At 40.1% G+C, this 17,443-nt stretch overlaps 1 protein-coding gene and 1 pseudogene across 5 annotated transcripts in view; both read left to right on the plus strand.

The window, feature by feature from the left end:
- The window catches only part of AFF1 (AF4/FMR2 family member 1), a 202,261-nt gene that overhangs the window by 73,347 nt on the left and 111,471 nt on the right, over positions 1-17,443 (plus strand). The gene's annotated exons all lie outside the window — the stretch shown is intronic.
- Positions 14,290-14,954, plus strand: LOC113924992 (annotated as a pseudogene).

The following is a 17,443-nucleotide window of genomic DNA, read 5'->3' on the forward strand; positions in this document are numbered from 1 at the left end:
CCCAGGCGCCCCTAGGCATTGTGTTTTGTGGGACAGTAGGTAATCTTTGAGATCTAAAGAGAAGATCGCACATATTTTTGGATTTCGAGGAAACCTCAAGCTGGGTCAAATTGTTGAGAGTAGTGCTAAGAGAAACAAAACCATCACCTCTGATTTATAATCTAGGGTAGTAAAATCTTGCCCAAGTGCCACCCACAGTATCTGTTTGCTCTCGGAACAATTAGTTTGGGTTGTTGGACTCATTGGCCCTTAAGATTCATAGCTCAATTTGTTCTAAACGCAGTTGTTTCAATGTGCACTATTTAAAATAGTTTGACTTTTTTTTCTTAGTAGAAGAGGTAGATGAGAACTTAGATGAAAGTGAATTTTGTGGCACTGACAGTGAATACATGAGGCGGCCATGGCACTTTTCTGTCATTGTCATTGCTGTGAGGTAATATTCTTCATTTGATACTTATGGTTGGTATATGACTAATTTTTCATGTGAGTAGGCTAGTCAGTGTATTCCTTTTCTATAGTCAGCTCCTTAAGATGTTGTCTCACGTTTTTAGTATCTCCCGCATAAGTTAGAAGTATTTTGAATGAGGGAGGGACTACCTAAGTATTTCTTAGCTTGTGAACCATTATAAATTGAAGTTGACCAGCTCCCTCCCTCATTTTAAACCTAAAAGTAGGAGAGAAAGCACCTCAAAGTAGGAAGTTGATTATTTTGTTTTGCTTTGTGGTTCATTGTTTTCTCCCAGAAGTGGGGGACGTCTGTTGAATGAGAGGTCACGTTTGCCTACGTTTTAAAAATTAGATTTTGGATCAGTATTTTGAAAGCATTTAATATTTGGTTTGAGTATTCATTTGAGTTGTGAAGAAAGGCAGTCACTTAGAAATGCAGTATCAGTTGGTTAAGCGACTGCCTTTGGCTCAGGTCATGATCCTGGAGTGCCGGGATCGAGTCCCGCGTCGGGCTCCCTGCTCAGCAGTGAGTCTGCTTCTCCCTCTGACCCTCCTCTCTCTCATGCTCTCTCTATCTCAATCTCTCTCTCAAATAAATAAATAAAATCTTAAAAAAAAATGCAGTATCAGTTAAAGCAGGACCTAAACTATGCCTCAGCTCTCAGATTAGAACCTGTAAGTACCACAGATACATTGACTACTTTCTGATGGGAATTATAACAAATTTGCTTTCTTTAATGTGAAATAGTTACAGATCATGGTTTTAGTTTCCAAACTGATCTAAGGCACAGAATACTTTATAGAAGTATACAACCTGGCATGCTCTCTTTTGAGAGGAGCAAGCCTATGATGGGGAAGGGGGGAGTGGGCATGGAATCTCAATAGTTGGAAGATTTATGCTTTTCTGTGAGGATTAGCTTGCTTTAGATTGAGGAGTGTGTTGATGGATAAAACAGAAAGAAGGGCTTTGTCTGGTTCCTCATCTCTGCTAAACCCCTCATTGGAGCAATCTTTGAATTCTAGAAAGGAATATATACATACCTTCACCTACTGCCAGGGATTAATCAGTTTTAAAATGCACTTGTGCTCCCGGAGAAGCCCTGCAGCCCCCCCCCCCCCCCCGGGAAGTGGGGGAGTTGATATTCTGTAGGAGAGTAGCATCTGGTGGCTGAGCACATCTCAGAAGAAAGCACTTTCAGACAAATTGCAAAAGAAAATTAGGTTTAGTCAGTTCTCCCACAGCGTTTTTGTTTGAATTTGACTGAAGTTAATGTTAATGAAGTTTAAAAAATAATAATGAAGCAAAGTCAGATTGTTCCCAAGATTATTATGAAGCCGGTTTTTGGTGGATCTCTTTGGTGAGGGAAATTTTTCCATTGCAACAAGCATTCCCCCCCCCTTTTTTTTTTTGCAAAAAGCATTGCTCTTAAACTGGTATAGAACCAGTTTTGCTCTGTCCTCTGCCCTCCTGATTTGTGACCTACTGATTACCTTGGAAGAAAATTCATGAAAGCAAAGAAGCTCTGATTGAGTATGAGCAAATATCAAAGAAGAATGCTGTGGTGTTTTGGAAAGTGAGGTTCAGGGCAGTGATTTCAAGAGGGAAATAATTTATGTAGTATTTTGACCCAGTGAATGTCTTCATTTTTTCCCTTATGACGCCATTGTAAACAGTGTCCTTGACAGAAGAGAAACACAGACAGGTCTCTTAAGTGATTTCCTTCTAGTTCATCCTGAGAGCCAGCTGAGCTTCCTGACTCACAGACTACAGCTTCTTCCAAGATAAAGAAGGAGAACTGAGTCATTTTTTTCAGTCAACTGGTTTATGGGGATGTTCTTTGGCAACATTAATGCCAGTGATCTCTCAGGAGATTTAGGGGATTCTGTACGAGAGCATGAAAAGGTATTCGGCTGCTTCTGTACTCTTTTGAAAATGGAATTTAGTGAATGCTGCATTTAAGCAGTTTAAATTTCATGTATTCTCAGTAATGAAAAATGTTATCTTAATCATGGATAAGAGGGAAATCTCATTTTGGTACTGTCCTTTGGTTTGAGCATCCAAATCTATATATATTACCCAATTGCTGTAAAAGTGGAGGAATTATAAAGCCAATTATCTTCATTACTGCTTTGCGGTATAAATACAATTTGATTGCTTCTAAATATATAAACTTAGTTTTCTATTAGGAAATTTCTCTATTTCGTTTGTTTTCCAAGATTGGCAAATAAACTTAATTCCCAAATCTGTCTTTTAAAAGAGAAAGTCCTGTATGTGAGTTGTAGTGAGAACTACAACCAGTAACATATTCTGATTTTTTCCCTCCGTACTAGTTGGAAATACAGTCTACATCTTTAGGACAAAGTTTCTTGGCTCAGAAGTACAAACATAACAAGCTTGGATATCATAATCTCTTTTGTGGTTCAGTTACATTTTATTGGCATAGGGTGTGTGCATAACTTTTACAGCAGCTTAAATGATTACCTTTTTTACATAAGTAAAAAAATGGGCGAGATAAAGCTGTAGTATTTTAGCTCTGCTTCAGATTGTTAATTTTATTATGAATATACATGTATTCATTTGCTCAGCATAATACAGCAGGTAGAATGCACAGTAACATCTTGCTCAACTATAAATGTGTCAGGTGGAGCTTAGCTTTAGGCCTCAAGGGGAAAAATAAGGTAACTCTTGGTGTTAATGCCCTAGAGACCCTAAAGTAAAAATTAACTTCAAAACAATCCCAAGGGCTGACTTTTTGTCTTGGCAGTGATCAGTGTTGAGAATCTTTCCTCTGTGCAAACTTTTCCCTTTTCCAAGCTATCCACAGTGAGTTAAAGCTTAACCCGATGGCCACAAGGCCAGCAGACTTAATCCTGGAAGTCTTGTTCTCTGGTGAATGTGTTTTCTTGTTATGGTTTATTGGCTTTGTTTTTAATTTAACCTGATTAAACGATCAGATTCTTACGGCTATTACTCAAGCAGTAATTTGATGTCAGGTGTAATATATGAAGAGGAATCCCAGTAGGGACATCTTGTCAAAAAGAACTGAAGCTAACTGAAGGGGGAAATATATTGTCGATTGACACCTAAATGACCCTTACTTTGGTATTAAGTATTGTATCTCCAAAGGACACCCACAGTTTGACCACACTCTAAAAGTACCAAGAGTTGTTGTTCCTCCGTAATGGCTCATATGATGATGAATACTTGGAGACTTGTGGGCCCACATGATCCTTTGGGTGGGCTGGAGAGAGTTAAGGATGGAACTCTTGACTCACTGGCTTGCTTGTATTTTACCCCAAATCATCTTGTCTTTCTTTTCACTATTGCTTCCTGCTGGATTGGCAATTAGACAAAGAAAAGAATATTTTAGATGCAATGTAGTCCTATTAAGTTCAAGGTTCTCAAACTTGACTAGACACTAGAATCACGGGGAGTGCTTGCCGATGTGCTGATTCTACTCCTCCTCACCCCCCCAAGATTCTGATTGGACAGGCCTGGGGTGGAGCTTGGGTGGAGATCTGCTTCTCCGGGGCCAGAGGCCCACCCTACTACCCTTTGTGAAATGGAGTCTGTGTGAGAGATATATAAAGTATATCATGAAATGCAGTTACATTTTCACACCTGTCCTCCTTCCCCCATTGAAATAGACAAGAGGTTGGTAGAAAAAATAAATCTCCGTCTCTATAAATTTATGTATCTGTTACAAACGATAAGTGCTGAAGTCTCCAGATGCACTTAAATTTAAGAAATGAAAGGAAAAGGAAGGTACCAAGAAGTAAAGCCCACGTTTGATCGTGCAGCACTTTCCTAACAGTTGTTTCTTCCCAAGGACCTGGTTATTTAATTTGCCCTTTCCTGTCCACTCTGGGCTGCCTCCTACCTCCTACCGTAACTACAAATGCACTCTCTACCACACATACCCAAGTTTATCAGGTGGCAGATGTTTTTGTTCCCAGGGGAAAAGTTACAACTGTGAATTGGTCAATTACATCCAAACTCTATGAAACTGAAAGGTGGTGGTGGTGGTTTGGTTTGGTTTTGTTTTTAAAACAAAACATTGCCTGTGTCTACTGTGTTGAACAAATAATCAACAAAATTTTACATGGGACTCCTCCTACTGGGAAGTAAATATTCAAATTATAGCAGATGTCAGTTCCTGTAACAAAATTCAGGAAACACTTTCTGGTATGTGGGTGTTGTAACTCTTCAGTTCTTGGAACTTTCCTGCAGGAAACTGCCCTGTCAAAGGGGAGCAGTTGATAAAATATGTAGCACAATTCACAAACGGTGTCCTGCAGTGTAATTAAATTTTGATTTGGTGCATATGTTTCTGTGGTCATGACAGAGCCTGGCCTCTCACGTGACTTTCATTTTGGATAATGTGCATCTGGATAGCTTGTTAAATTGCTCCCCTTATTCTTGTTGCCTTAAAAATGCAGGTGTACCTGATTTACTCTGGATGTGAATTTTTGGAAAGTGGTATAAAATTAACCAGTTCCCATTGTTTTGTGTAAAAGAATGAAACCTGTTTCCTAGTTTTGCAGAAATTACATATTTTTTCTCCTGATTGATAAATTAGTATTTTACCATAAACATTTCTAAGTAAGTTGGCCTATCTAGTTAAGTTGGTAGCTTTAGCTGTCATGAGTTCATGATATTATGATTTTTGTGGGTTTTTTTTTTTAAAGGAAAACAGAACCTCTTGGGTTAACATGCTGAATTTTAAATACTTTAAACATTTTGTTAAAGGGGGTGTTTATTGGTACAAAATTCTGGACAGTAACACATAGCTAACTCTTTTTTTTTTTTCCCCCAAGTAACGTTGATCTGCAATTACACTTCCAGGAATTAGGTTTTTCTGTTATTTTATAGTTGGTATCTCTCCCTTTACCCCCTCACTTCCTTTTAGAGTTAAACCATACTTGTGCTAACTCTCCCATTTTAAAAAGCTGTGTAAATATAAACTTTGTACCACAGGAAAGAAATTAGGCAGCCACATTTACTGACATTAGCATAGTAAAAAGATACAGTGGAACCCAGTATGTTATATTTGTTTCCAAAATCAATTTGTAGCTGAAAATGTTGGAAAGAATAAAGAGATGAGTGTTGTCTGCTTGTCGTGTCACTTGTTTTTAGTATAATTCAGAATAACTGATTAAACATAGTTTTTTGTTTTTAAGTGGGAACTGCACCCAGAAGACCCCCCCCAAAAAAAGCCCTAGATTGGAAGTTAATAAAAGATTGAGTTTGATAATTTTTTATCATTTTGCTGATAGTGTGGGGGTTTTGTTTTTTCAATTTCATGACAGGTGCCTTAGTCTTACAAACAGCTTCGTATTTTTCTTAAGAGTCATGTTTTTCTAAGGATAAAGTGAAAATCATTAGATTTACTTAATTTGTAGGCTTTGAAAAGATAGGTTCTCATGATAAGCCTAGAATGAAACTTGGTTTCTTCCTGAGGTCACCCATATCCTGGTGGTACCACTCCAAGGTGTTGGTGTTACCTATTATTTTGAAGAGTGGAGTAGAAACTTGACTCCTGCATGTCCTTTTGGTAGCTTGGTAAATGACTCTTGGCAGGAGAGGAGGAGAGGGAACTAGCTTGCTTTAATCAGGATACATTCACTATCACCCAGATCTTTTATCTCTTATGTTACTTATCATTTTATGAACTTTTTCTTGAGTCCCAAGTTTTTTTTTTTTTCCTTTTTTTCCCTTCATAACTTTGGGGTGTAATTTACATATCATAAGAGTTGCCCATTTCAGGTGTACAATTCAATTATTTTTACTTTACTAAGTGATACAGCCATCATCATAAATCATTTTTAGGACATCTCCCCAGTAAGATCTCTCATGTCCATTTATATGTAATCCCTGTTCCTAGCCCCATGCAAAAATCTTTCTGTGTGTAAATTTGGCTTTTGGTGGGTGCTTCACATACATGGAATCTTGTGGTTTATTGCATCTGGCTTTTTTCACTTCCGTAATTTTTTTGAGGTTCGTCTATGGCATAGCACGTGTCAGTTCTGTCCTTGTAATAACTGAATAGTATTCTGTCTGAATATTAGAGACTGGTTGTGTGTGTGTGTGTGTGTGCGCATGCATGCGCGCGCCCACGGGGTAGGGGTGGGTGGCTATTATGAATAATATTCCTAAGAACATTTGCGTGCCAGTCTTTATGTAGATGTACATTTTCCTTTTGCTTGGTTGGATACCTGAGAGGGGTTTGCTGGGTCCTAGGATAGTTCTATGCCTTACTTTTGGAAGAACCACTAAACTGTTTTCAGACTATGTGTCCACCCTCTCCCATATTTAAAGTGACCTAATTCAATTTTTTGCAAGTTATTTTGCTATCTTTCGGGTCAGCTGGGCTGTGGAACTGGTGGTTCTGAGATCTGATCACTTTTGCATTTGATTATTAAAAGATAATGTGATGTTTTAAATACATGTGGCTTAAAAACAACTTTTTTCATAGAAAATATAGTATTTCTAAAATTGGTTGGGCTTTTGAAGAAGAAACTTGTATCAAAGAATATTTAAAGAAAACCAATTTAACATTTAAAGTATCAATGCATGTTTTTGTCAAAGTAGGAAGTGAATTTGCCAACACATAGCTCATAAACCCTGCAAATAGCTGTATATATATTTATAAAATTTTGTTTTATAATAAATATATATAAAGCCTTTATTTCAGAACTGAAAAATAGCCTTAGAAATTGTCATTTAAATGTGTGTGGTTTTTTTTTTTTTTTAATAAAAACATTCAGGCAAAAATTAGCTGTTCCCATTCACTGCAGTCTTGAATGCAGAGATAGGTTATCTGAGTGGAGCTTCTGGTAATTATCTTTAAAACTTGGGTCCTGCTAGGGGAAGGTGGTGACCATATGCCCCCAGTCAGTGGTGTGTTCCAAACTTCAGGAAAAGATAGATCTATTTTATGAACAAAAATACTTCATGAAATGCTCTGAAATTGTCTTTAGATGTGTGTGTGATGGTCGTGAAAGTGAATCATCTTTTCAGCACTCCCGCTGCTAGTCTGTGAAAGAGCTGGGAGGCCCTGGTTAGTTGTCTCCTACATGGCTGCCTTTAATGAGCCTACCCAGTGTGCTTTCAGCTTTGGAGCCTCAGAACATTATGGCATGTTACTGGAATTCACTGCTTCTGGGTATTAATTTACCCCTTTTAAAGATTATATCAGCATTAATAGCTTAATGACTGTGGCCAATTCACATACATGAACAGTGCTTTTAATATTATCCATATTATGTATTGATGAATGCCTCATTGCTCACTGAGAGCCGGCCACAGTGTGTGCAGGGCTCGAAGCTGGTTCAGACAGATCTGTCTCCCCACATGAAGAGGAGCTCATAGCTGGTTGGGAGAGGGGGTGGAGGACAGAAAATTAAGCCAACAAACTGACCAATGAAACAAGCACAAACTGTTAAAGCACCATGACAAAAAACAAATGGGGTGTCATGACAGAGAGTAATGGAGTGTGGAACTTGATCTCACGTCAGCCACAAGGACCTCTGACAAAGTTGACCTGAAGTGGAGAAAACGCAGGTCATGATGTGTGTTAGAACTAACTGCCCTTTCAGAATATACATGGAAATAAGTGATGATAGTGGAAAGGGTGGCATTTTTAAACAGGGCAAATGTGGTTTTAGGAAATATTGCCATGTGGCAGTTTCTTGAAGTAAAAATTACTTTTGTGGATTAAGTCTATCAAAACTCAGCCCTGTGTTTTTGTTTTGTTTTTTGTTTTTAATAAAGGCAAAATGAGTTCCATAACAAATTGTACTTTTAAAATAAAGACTGTATTTTCGAAGAGTGCCTTAATTGGTGCATACATATAAACAAGTTAAACGTGGAAAAGAAGTTTGAGAGTACGTTTTTCTTAGTTTGGAAAGCCATCAAATAAGGATTGGCGATAGAAGTAGGGAAGTCGCAGCTCAGTGAGTCCAGTCATAAGGAAGTGAAGATTTAGACAGTAAGGAGGATATTTAGCCTGGCTATTAAATACAAAGGTTAATTTACAAAGCAACCTTTTATGCGTGTGAAAGACTGCTATAGGAAGTGTGGTGAAAGATGTCCTCCACCTCTGCCAAACACAGATCTTGAATTAATAAATTATATATGCTGCGGGGTTTAAGGAAAAGCCCAGGAACGAAGTTCTCATTGAAGATAATTAAACATGAAAACACAGTGGAAGGGGGAGTTCTTTCAGTGTCTCAGAAATAGGAAATAGATAATCTTCTACCTTGGGTCCTTTAGGAAGTAGCCGCTGGTTTAAGTACCTTTTTCTCAAGGGATTCTGTGGCTTCTTGAAAAAATGTGATCACAACGAACTACTGTAGGAACTGAAAGTTCTTACCTCTGCCAGCATCACAGCTATGTTTGATTACATAAAGTTACTTCAGGGATCCTGCGTTCATTATCATCACCTCATCTCTTTTGTACCTCTGTTTTACAGTTATTTTTCAAATAAACATATTTAGTTGTGGACCTCTTGTGGCATCATATAATTTTATGAATGTATTGTGAACATATGAAAAGAATGTATATTCTTTATTTTCAGGGCCCAGAGTTTAAGGTGGGTTTTTGTACATTAGATCTGTCTTACATCATTCTGTATTCTAATTTTTGTCCATTCTTTGGACTGAGAGATAAAATAAGTCTGATACAATTAATGAGCTTTTCTCCTAATAATCTGAAGTTTTTGCTTTACAAATGTAGGTGCTTTTGTTGCATAGATATTCATAATTGTTATGTCTTCATTTTAGATTGCCCCCTTCAAAGTATTACTTTCTTTTTTTTTTTTAAAGATTTTTTTTTTTTTATTTACTTGACAGAGAGAGACACAGCGAGAGAGGGAACAGAAGCAGGGGGAGTGGGAGAGGGAGAAGCAGGCTTCCCGCCGAGCAGGGAGCCCAATGTGGGGATCGATCCCAGGACCCTGGGATCATGACCCGAGCTGAAGGCAGACGCTTAAATGACTGAGCCACCCAGACTCCCCAAAGTATTACTTTCTTAAGTCTTCTTCCAGAAGGTTTCTTTGAGTATTGGTGATACATTTTTTTAAAAGCTATATCTTTTTATCTTTTATCTATGTGGATTTTATTTTGGTTTAAGGAGTGAGGGTTCTGCAGCCCTCTCCTCTCCCTCAAAAGTAGCCATTCTGTTCTCTCTATTCAAAAGCCATTGTCAAGACTCAATCACTATACCTTTATAACGTGTGTTAACATGTGATAGAGCCAATCTCCGGAGCTTCTTTGCTCGTGCTTATGGAATTTTCATGGATATTTTTCAAGATCGACTCGAGTATTTTGTTAAAAAAAAAAGCTAGTGGTCTTTTAATGGGATAACTTCCTATAAAAACCTCATCCTGTTTTTCAGAAGTATTAAAGTTTTAGACAGGATTACTGTGTTCTTTGCAAATTTTCATGGAATGGAAAAGAGTAGGTTTGAGTGCCAGGGACTCCTGAATCACTAGCCAGACACCACTTGTTTATCTTGGGGACATTTGGGAAATCTTATTTGCCTCAGTTTCTCCTGGAGGAAGTGAAAATATACATTTGCTTTTGTCCCAAATGAATGCATTGTTAATCTAACTCTCTGGAGTGAAATCATATTTTTGTAGGTGACTTACATCGGACTTTAGGCAGGAGAATTTTGTAGTCTCTGTTGCTGTAGAGAAGATCTCATTTTCTTTTTCCTTTTTTTTTTTTAACTCTCTCTCTCTCCCCCCCCTTTTTTTTTAAGATTTTATTTTTAAGTAATCTCTACACCCAACGTGGGGCTCGAACTCACAACCCAAGATGAAGAGTTACATGCTCCACTGACTGAGCTAGGCAGGAGCCCTGAGAGACCCTCACTTCCGAGCAGACTTTTTCATTCACTTTTCCTTGACCATAATAGATACAATTTCTCTTTAAAATATTCTGTAGTTCAGTAAAACAAAAGCTACAGTATATTAATGTTAACTCTAATTAAAATGAGAGAGAAACATCTTCCATAATTTTCAACAACTTGACCAAACATTTTCTTTTTGTTCCTTTTCCACTTTTTCTTTACACATGAAATGTTACCTCATTTTGAATCATTGTTTTTGTTTTTTAAGATTTTATTTATTTGACAGACAGCACAAGCAGGGGGAGCCGCAGAGGGAGAAGCAGGCTCCCCGCTGAGCAGGAAGCCTGACGTGGGACTCAGCCAGGACCCCGGGATCATGTCCTGAGCCGAAGGCAGACGCTTAACTACTGAGCCACCCAGGCGCCCTGAGTCGTTCTTGATATATGTTTGATAGGTGATTTATTCAATGTACAGGGGAAAGGATGAGGTGGAGGTTACTTTAGGCTGTTTTGATTTTTTTTTTTTTTTTAAGATTGTCATCTTGTCTTAAATTTGAGAGGAGGAACATAAGACTTTCAGTTCTTTTATGCTTAGAAATGCCATGCTAAGAATACGTTTTTAGAAAGCCAAAAGCAGCCTACTTAATATTGACTAAAGCAAGGTGTTATTTTATACCTTGTGCTAGGAGCCAAGGTAGTGACAGATATTAACACACTGCCACAGTTAGGTGTTATGGTCTGTTCATGATCCTGGGTATGGAAACTACTCTGAATAACATATTTATGAGCTTCACTCATTCGTGTTTATTTATAAGACTGTCATAGTTGAAGAAGAACTAGTATAGCTCACAAACTAAATATTGAAGACCTAGGATTTTTTCTTTTCTATTCATACACACAGGTACATGTACATGCATGCTCATGCAGAACACAAATGTTGCCTCAATAGAAGTTGGAATCCTAATGCAGACTGAAATGGTTATTTTCTCATTGTGCTTTTAAATATTAGTTTAAAATTAGCCAAGGAGGGCGCCTCGGTGGCTCAGTCATTAAGCGTCTGCCTTTGGCTCAGGTCATGATCCTGGGGTCCTGAGACTGAGCCCTGCATCGGGCTCCCTGCTCGGTGGGAAGCCTGCTTCTCCCTCTCCCACTGCCTCTGCTTGTGTTCCCTCTTTCTCTGTGTCTCTCTCTGTCAAATAAAATCTTTAAAAAAAAAATAAATTAGCCAATGAAAAATTACATTTCTTGTTTTTGCGATATCATTTTAAAATTGACAAGGAAATAAACAGATTTTTGGCAATTGTCTTTAACTTTGTAAACTTTGTTTAGATTATCAGGAATAGAAAATTCAGATCTTATATTTTTATAGAATTCCTTTAAAAATTGTGCCCAAACTTTAGGACAGCAAGAGCCACTGTAATCTTTTTTTTTTTTTTGAGAGAAACCTTTCTTATTTAATTCAAAAATTTCTTTCCCTGTGTTTTCATAGTTGAATTGCTGGTAAGAGTAGATGTTATTTCAATAGATGTTGGGAATTTAGAAAGAAAGCATGCATGGTTTCCTATTTACAGACTGCTTTTCTTCCAGAAATGGGTTTGGAAAACAAAAAATTCTACAGAAGCAGCAACGAAAATCATGTGATGAAGGTTAGGCCCCAGGCTGAACCCAGAATGTTTCTTCACTTATGGTGCCAAAATGTCAAACATGTGGTACAGTAATGGAAAACAGTGCAATTGATTGAACAAGGCAGATGAACCATGCTTAAATAAGACAGCTTATCTTCTGCTTAAGTTGGTTCTTTTTGGTGGGAGGGTTGAGTATTGTAAGGGACCTTTAGGTTTAATAGGAAGAAAAAGTGGAAAAAATGAATTTCTTGGGAGTATTTCTGTTGGTAAACTTTGGGTACTTTGAAGGACACAGACGTGTATAATTTTGGTATATAATAATAGCAATCTTTTATTGTGCATTCTCTTACATTTTGAGCCCTGAGCCAAGAATTTGCATATTTGATGTCATTGAATCTGTTAGGCAGGGGTTATCCCTCCCATTGTACAGATGAAGAAACTGAGGCTCATGGAGATTAAGTGACTGACTCTCAGTGATTGATCATGGCTACAGAGCTGGCACACAGCCTCTACCCATCTACTCTAGACTTTCACAAAAATGTCAGCTTTGTCCTTCATACACTTACCTGTATGGTCAGTGCGCCTTGGTTTACTAATGGAGGAAAAGAAGGATGGAGAAAATGGAACATGACTGTGTGTGTGTGTGTGTGTGTGTCAGCTGAAGTGTATGAAGCAGGAAAAGGGAATGAGATGAGAGCAGGGAAACACAGTATGTGTAAAATTCCTCTCAGGGTGAAGAAACATGAGGTCAGTATTTCCGAATGCCTCGCACTGGGAAGTACCTTTTCCCCACAACTTGGTTACCACATGGGGAATTAAGGAGAGACAGTGCAACTATTTGCAGCTATGGGGGGTATTTCTAACTCAGGGAACTCCTATAATATTTAGAAAGGGAGAATTATGTGGGTGGAACTTCCCTGGGTAGATGTGAAATCCCTTGTACCCTTCATGCCCTTTCAGGATGCTGCTTCCTTATAAGAAACTCATTTTGGAATGAACTAAGCATCCTTCTGCCGCTTCCTGTCTAGTGGGAAATGTGTGCACCCCTTTGCCTCTGCTGCAGGACACCACACTTTTCCTGCCGTTCTTGGATTCTCTTTTTTTTCTTCTGTTCTCTTACGCCGCTTCATACGCTATCAGCTCCAGGGACCCTGGTACTGTTTAGTATTGAATTATCTTACCTCCTCCTCGGGGAGATGGGTGGGAGGAACGTGGAAAGAGCGGGTGAGGGGAGAGCCCAGGCCTGTGCTGTCTTGCCCAGCACTTGCACTCAGCTGTGTATATTTAACTGATAAGAGCTCACAGGTGGGGAATACTTAAACTCATGGCCAGGCACTGGGCTAAGCACTGTGTATGCATTAGTTCATTTAATTCTTACAGCGGTTCTGAACCTTTGGTATCGTTAGAGTTTTGAGTCTGTGACTCACCCTGTCGGCCATAGCTGGTAGTGACAGAATCTCGAAGGTGCCTTGCACAGATGTAGCTAAAGAGTTCCCGTGTCTGTTTTTCGTGTGCCGCATTGTGGTGACTGCTGCTAGAGTAGAAAACTAACGCCACGACTTGGGGAATAGTTCTCATTCTCTACAACAGTGGCTCTCAACACCGGGGAGGCAGGGAAAAGAAGAGGAGGTTATTTTAGCCCCCACCCCACACACAGGAATATTTGGCAAAGTCTAGAAACATAATTGATTGTCACATCCGGGAAGACTGTGCTTCCATCACCGAAGATGGAGCCCAGGGATCCTGCTAAATGTCTCACGATGCACAGGACAGTGTTCTCTGACACACAGAATTATTTGGTTCAAAATGTCAGTAGTGCCACAGTTGAGAACCCCTGCTCCGCTGGTTCCTCCTAGTTCATAGGTATGTGGATATTTGTGCCTCAGAGAACATTAGTATATTGTAAACAGACTCCAGCTCAACCAGTGCTGGCCCCAAGCGTTAGTTAAAAGTCTGTTTAGGACGCAACGTGTGTGTGCAGGACACTGCTGGGCACCATGTGGATTACACAGCCCTGTAGGAAAGGGAGAAATGGAAGAAACACTTCTGAGGGTGGTGATAAGGAAAGGATTTGTTGAAGCAGAGGGATGTGGGGAGGACAAAGGCTTGGATAGATAAAAGCTGCAAATTGGGAAAGTGTAAAACCTGAGTTTTTTTGAAGAGCACAGCTGGAGGTGCATCTGGAGACATTTTCAGATTTCTCCTTTCTTGCTCGCTTGAGTGCTCTCAGTTAACTATGGTACTACCAGGCATTAGCTCACTTAAACCTCACATTAGTTTTTAGGGAATTGGTACCAGGATTGCCACGACCTTTTTTAAAATGGCTGACATTCACTCTTTTCCGGTTACTGCGGCGCGAAGAACCATGAGCAGCAAAGTCTCCTGCGACACCCTGTACGGGGCGGTGCGGGAAGTCCTGCACAGGAACCAGTGCAAGCGCCGGAAGTTTTTGGAGACGGGGTGGAGCTGCAGATCAGCCTGAAGAACTGTGACCCTCAGAAGGGCAAACGCTTCTTGGGCACCGTCAGGCTTAAGTCCACTCCCTGCCCCAAGTTCTCCGTATGTGTTTTGGGGCATCAGCAGCACTGTGATGAGGCCAAGGCAGTGGATATTCCCCACATGGACATTGAAGTGCTGAAGAAACTCAACAAGAATAAGAAATTAGTCAAGAATCTGGCCAAGAAGTATGATGCCTTTTTGGCTTCAGAATCTCTGATCAAGCAGATCCCACGAATCCTGGGCCCAGGCCTGAATAAGGCTGGCAGGTTCCCTTCCTTGCTGACCCACAATGAAAACATGGTGGCCAAAGTGGATGAAGTGAAGTCCACCATCAAATTCCAGATGAAGAAGGTGCTGTGTCGGGCAGTGGCTGTTGGCCATGTGAAGATGACAGATGACGAGTTTGTGTACAGCATCCACTTAGCAGTCAATTTCCTGGTGTCCTTGCTCAAGAAGAATTGGCAGAACGTCCGGGCTTTATACATCAAGAGCACCATGGGCAAGCCCCAGCGCCTGTACTAAGGCACAGTTCAGTAAATCCTAGTATCACCCTTAAAAATAAATAAATAAAATAAAATGGCTGACATTCAGGTTAAATGACTTGCCCAAAGGACACTACTAGAAAGTCGTGGAGTCCATGTACGAACCCATCCCTAACTCCAGAGACCACGCTCTTAACCAGCTTGCAATGCTGGTAGCCAGAGTGTTTGCATCCTATTGTGTATTGCTCATCCTCCTCTCTGCCCTCCCCGAACTCAGCAAAGCTGCAGGAAGAGACTGACACACAGCTCTCTCCATTCGGTAGCTCTGTAGCAGGAGGTGATAGAGAGGGGTCAGAGGTGAGGGAGCCCATTAGCAGAGAACTTAAGGTGAGTCTTTTAAAGCAGCAAGGGAAGAATTCTGAGTGACATGGGTCCTCAACATATCTGGCAAGGAAGAGGTTGACTGCAGAAGCACTTTTCAACTAACTCAAGGGAGAAAATACTTGGAAAGGGAGATTGGTACCTATTGTATTACAAATTTACTTGTGTAAAATACGTGTCTAAACTCTGGGCGTTTTGTATCTTAGATATCAGATGTAACTTAAAATAGGGAAACCACAGAATCAGGCCTTCCTTAAAGCCCAAAGCTTTCTGGCTTGGTAATTTTGTAGGGAAGGACTTGTAGGAAAAACGCTTTGAAACATGAAGAAGGAAATGTGATTCCGGTGGTTCCTTTATAGGCACTAAATCTGTACATGAAGTAGGACAAGAATTGGAGAAGATTAATTTTCTGAAACCTCACAACCAATCTAGTTCTCAAATAGGGAAAAACAATGTTTGTTTTTTTTTTTACACAAAGGTGAAGATTGGAGGAGTGGGAGGGAAAGGTGAATTAAGTCTCCATAGTGGCTGCTAAGGAGATTGCCCTAAAAGCTTTCCAAATGGGAGTCGGAAATGCCCTCCTCCAAATGCACATATGTATCTCTGCTGGATCCCTTGTAGTTTCTCAATAGAGAAAAAGTGGAAGATTTTGAAAGAGCAAGGTAAGGTTTTGCTCGGTGCGCGCACACAGATAAACTCTGCAGCGTGCAGACATACGTACGCTCAGGCTGTTTCAGTTCTGCCGGCAGCAGCTGTCATGGAATGTCTCACAGTTCAGGACCACTCTTCAGGTCCTTTCCTTTCAGGGAGTCACTGTGCTAGTTAATAGATGAATTTGTGCTTCTCACTGCCCCACCCGCCTCTTTAACAATTTATTTATTAGAGTGTGCGCCCAAGTGTGGGGAGGGGCAGAGGGAGAGGGGGAGAGAATTTCTAGCAGACTCCCTGCCAAGCATGGAGCCTGATGTGGGGATGTGCGGGCATGTGGGCTGAGATCGGGATCTGAGCCGAAACCAAGAGTCTGACACAACTGACTGAGCCACTCAGGTGCACCTCTACCCCCTTACCTCTTTCTGGTAGAGACCTCCTGTTCAACCTGAAGTTTTGTCTGTAGATGTGTGTGATGGAACCGTGTGGGATCTCCTCGTGTTTGGCAGCCTCTTAGATCCTGTCATATTTACTAGTGTATTCTTGTGGCTATTTCCCCGAACACTGTATTAGGAAAAAACTTTTTTTTTTAAGATTTTATTTATTTATTTGTCAGCACAAGCAGGCAGAGTTCCAGGTAGAGGGAGAAGCAGGCTCCCCACTGAACAAGGAGCCTGACGCGGGGCTCGATCCCAGGACCCTGGGATCATGACCTGAGCGTGAAGGCAGACACTTAACCAACTGAGCAACCCAGGCGTCCCTGTATTAGGAAAAATTTTAAACATTCAGAAAGTTGGAAGAATTTCACAGTAAAAAGCCTTATTCCCAGATTATACTATTAACACTTTATTATATTTGCGTTACCACGTATGTACTCATCTCTTCATTGCTATATCCATCCATTAATCTCTTATGCTTCTTGTGTAAGTTGCAGATCCCAAAATACTTCAGCTTGTATGTCATCAACTAAAGTTAAGTATTTACAGGGCTTTTCCCCTTTCACCATAAAAGTCAGGTATGCCACGAAATGCACAAACTTGAGGTGTTTTGGTACATTTTGACAGTGTATATGTCTGTGTAACCCAAACCCCTATGAAGATATAGGACTAATCTTAGCGTTATTTTTTGGTATGTATGTGGGAAGAGGATTAGAAGATGAGTGATGGACTCATTCCTGTTTTATTTTTCCTCCTTTCGAGGTATCATTTCTGTGTGTTTTTATTTTTCTTAATAATTTTTAAAGATTTATTTATTTTGAGAGAGACAGAATGTGAGCGGGGGGAGGGGCAGAGGAAGAGGGACAGAAATCTTCAAGCAGGCACCCCACTGAACGCTGAATGGGGAGCCACCTATGGGGCTCGAACCCCGGACCCTGAGGTCATGACCTGAGCTGGAATCCAGAGGCAGACGCTTAACTGACTGAGCCACCCAGGTGCCCCTTGAATATTTTTTTTTTTTTAAAGATTTTATTCATTTGACAGAAAGAGGGAGAGAGCACAGGCAGAGGGA

The sequence above is a fragment of the Zalophus californianus genome, chromosome 2, assembly GCF_009762305.2.
Source record: "Zalophus californianus isolate mZalCal1 chromosome 2, mZalCal1.pri.v2, whole genome shotgun sequence".
Lineage (NCBI taxonomy): Eukaryota > Metazoa > Chordata > Mammalia > Carnivora > Otariidae > Zalophus > Zalophus californianus.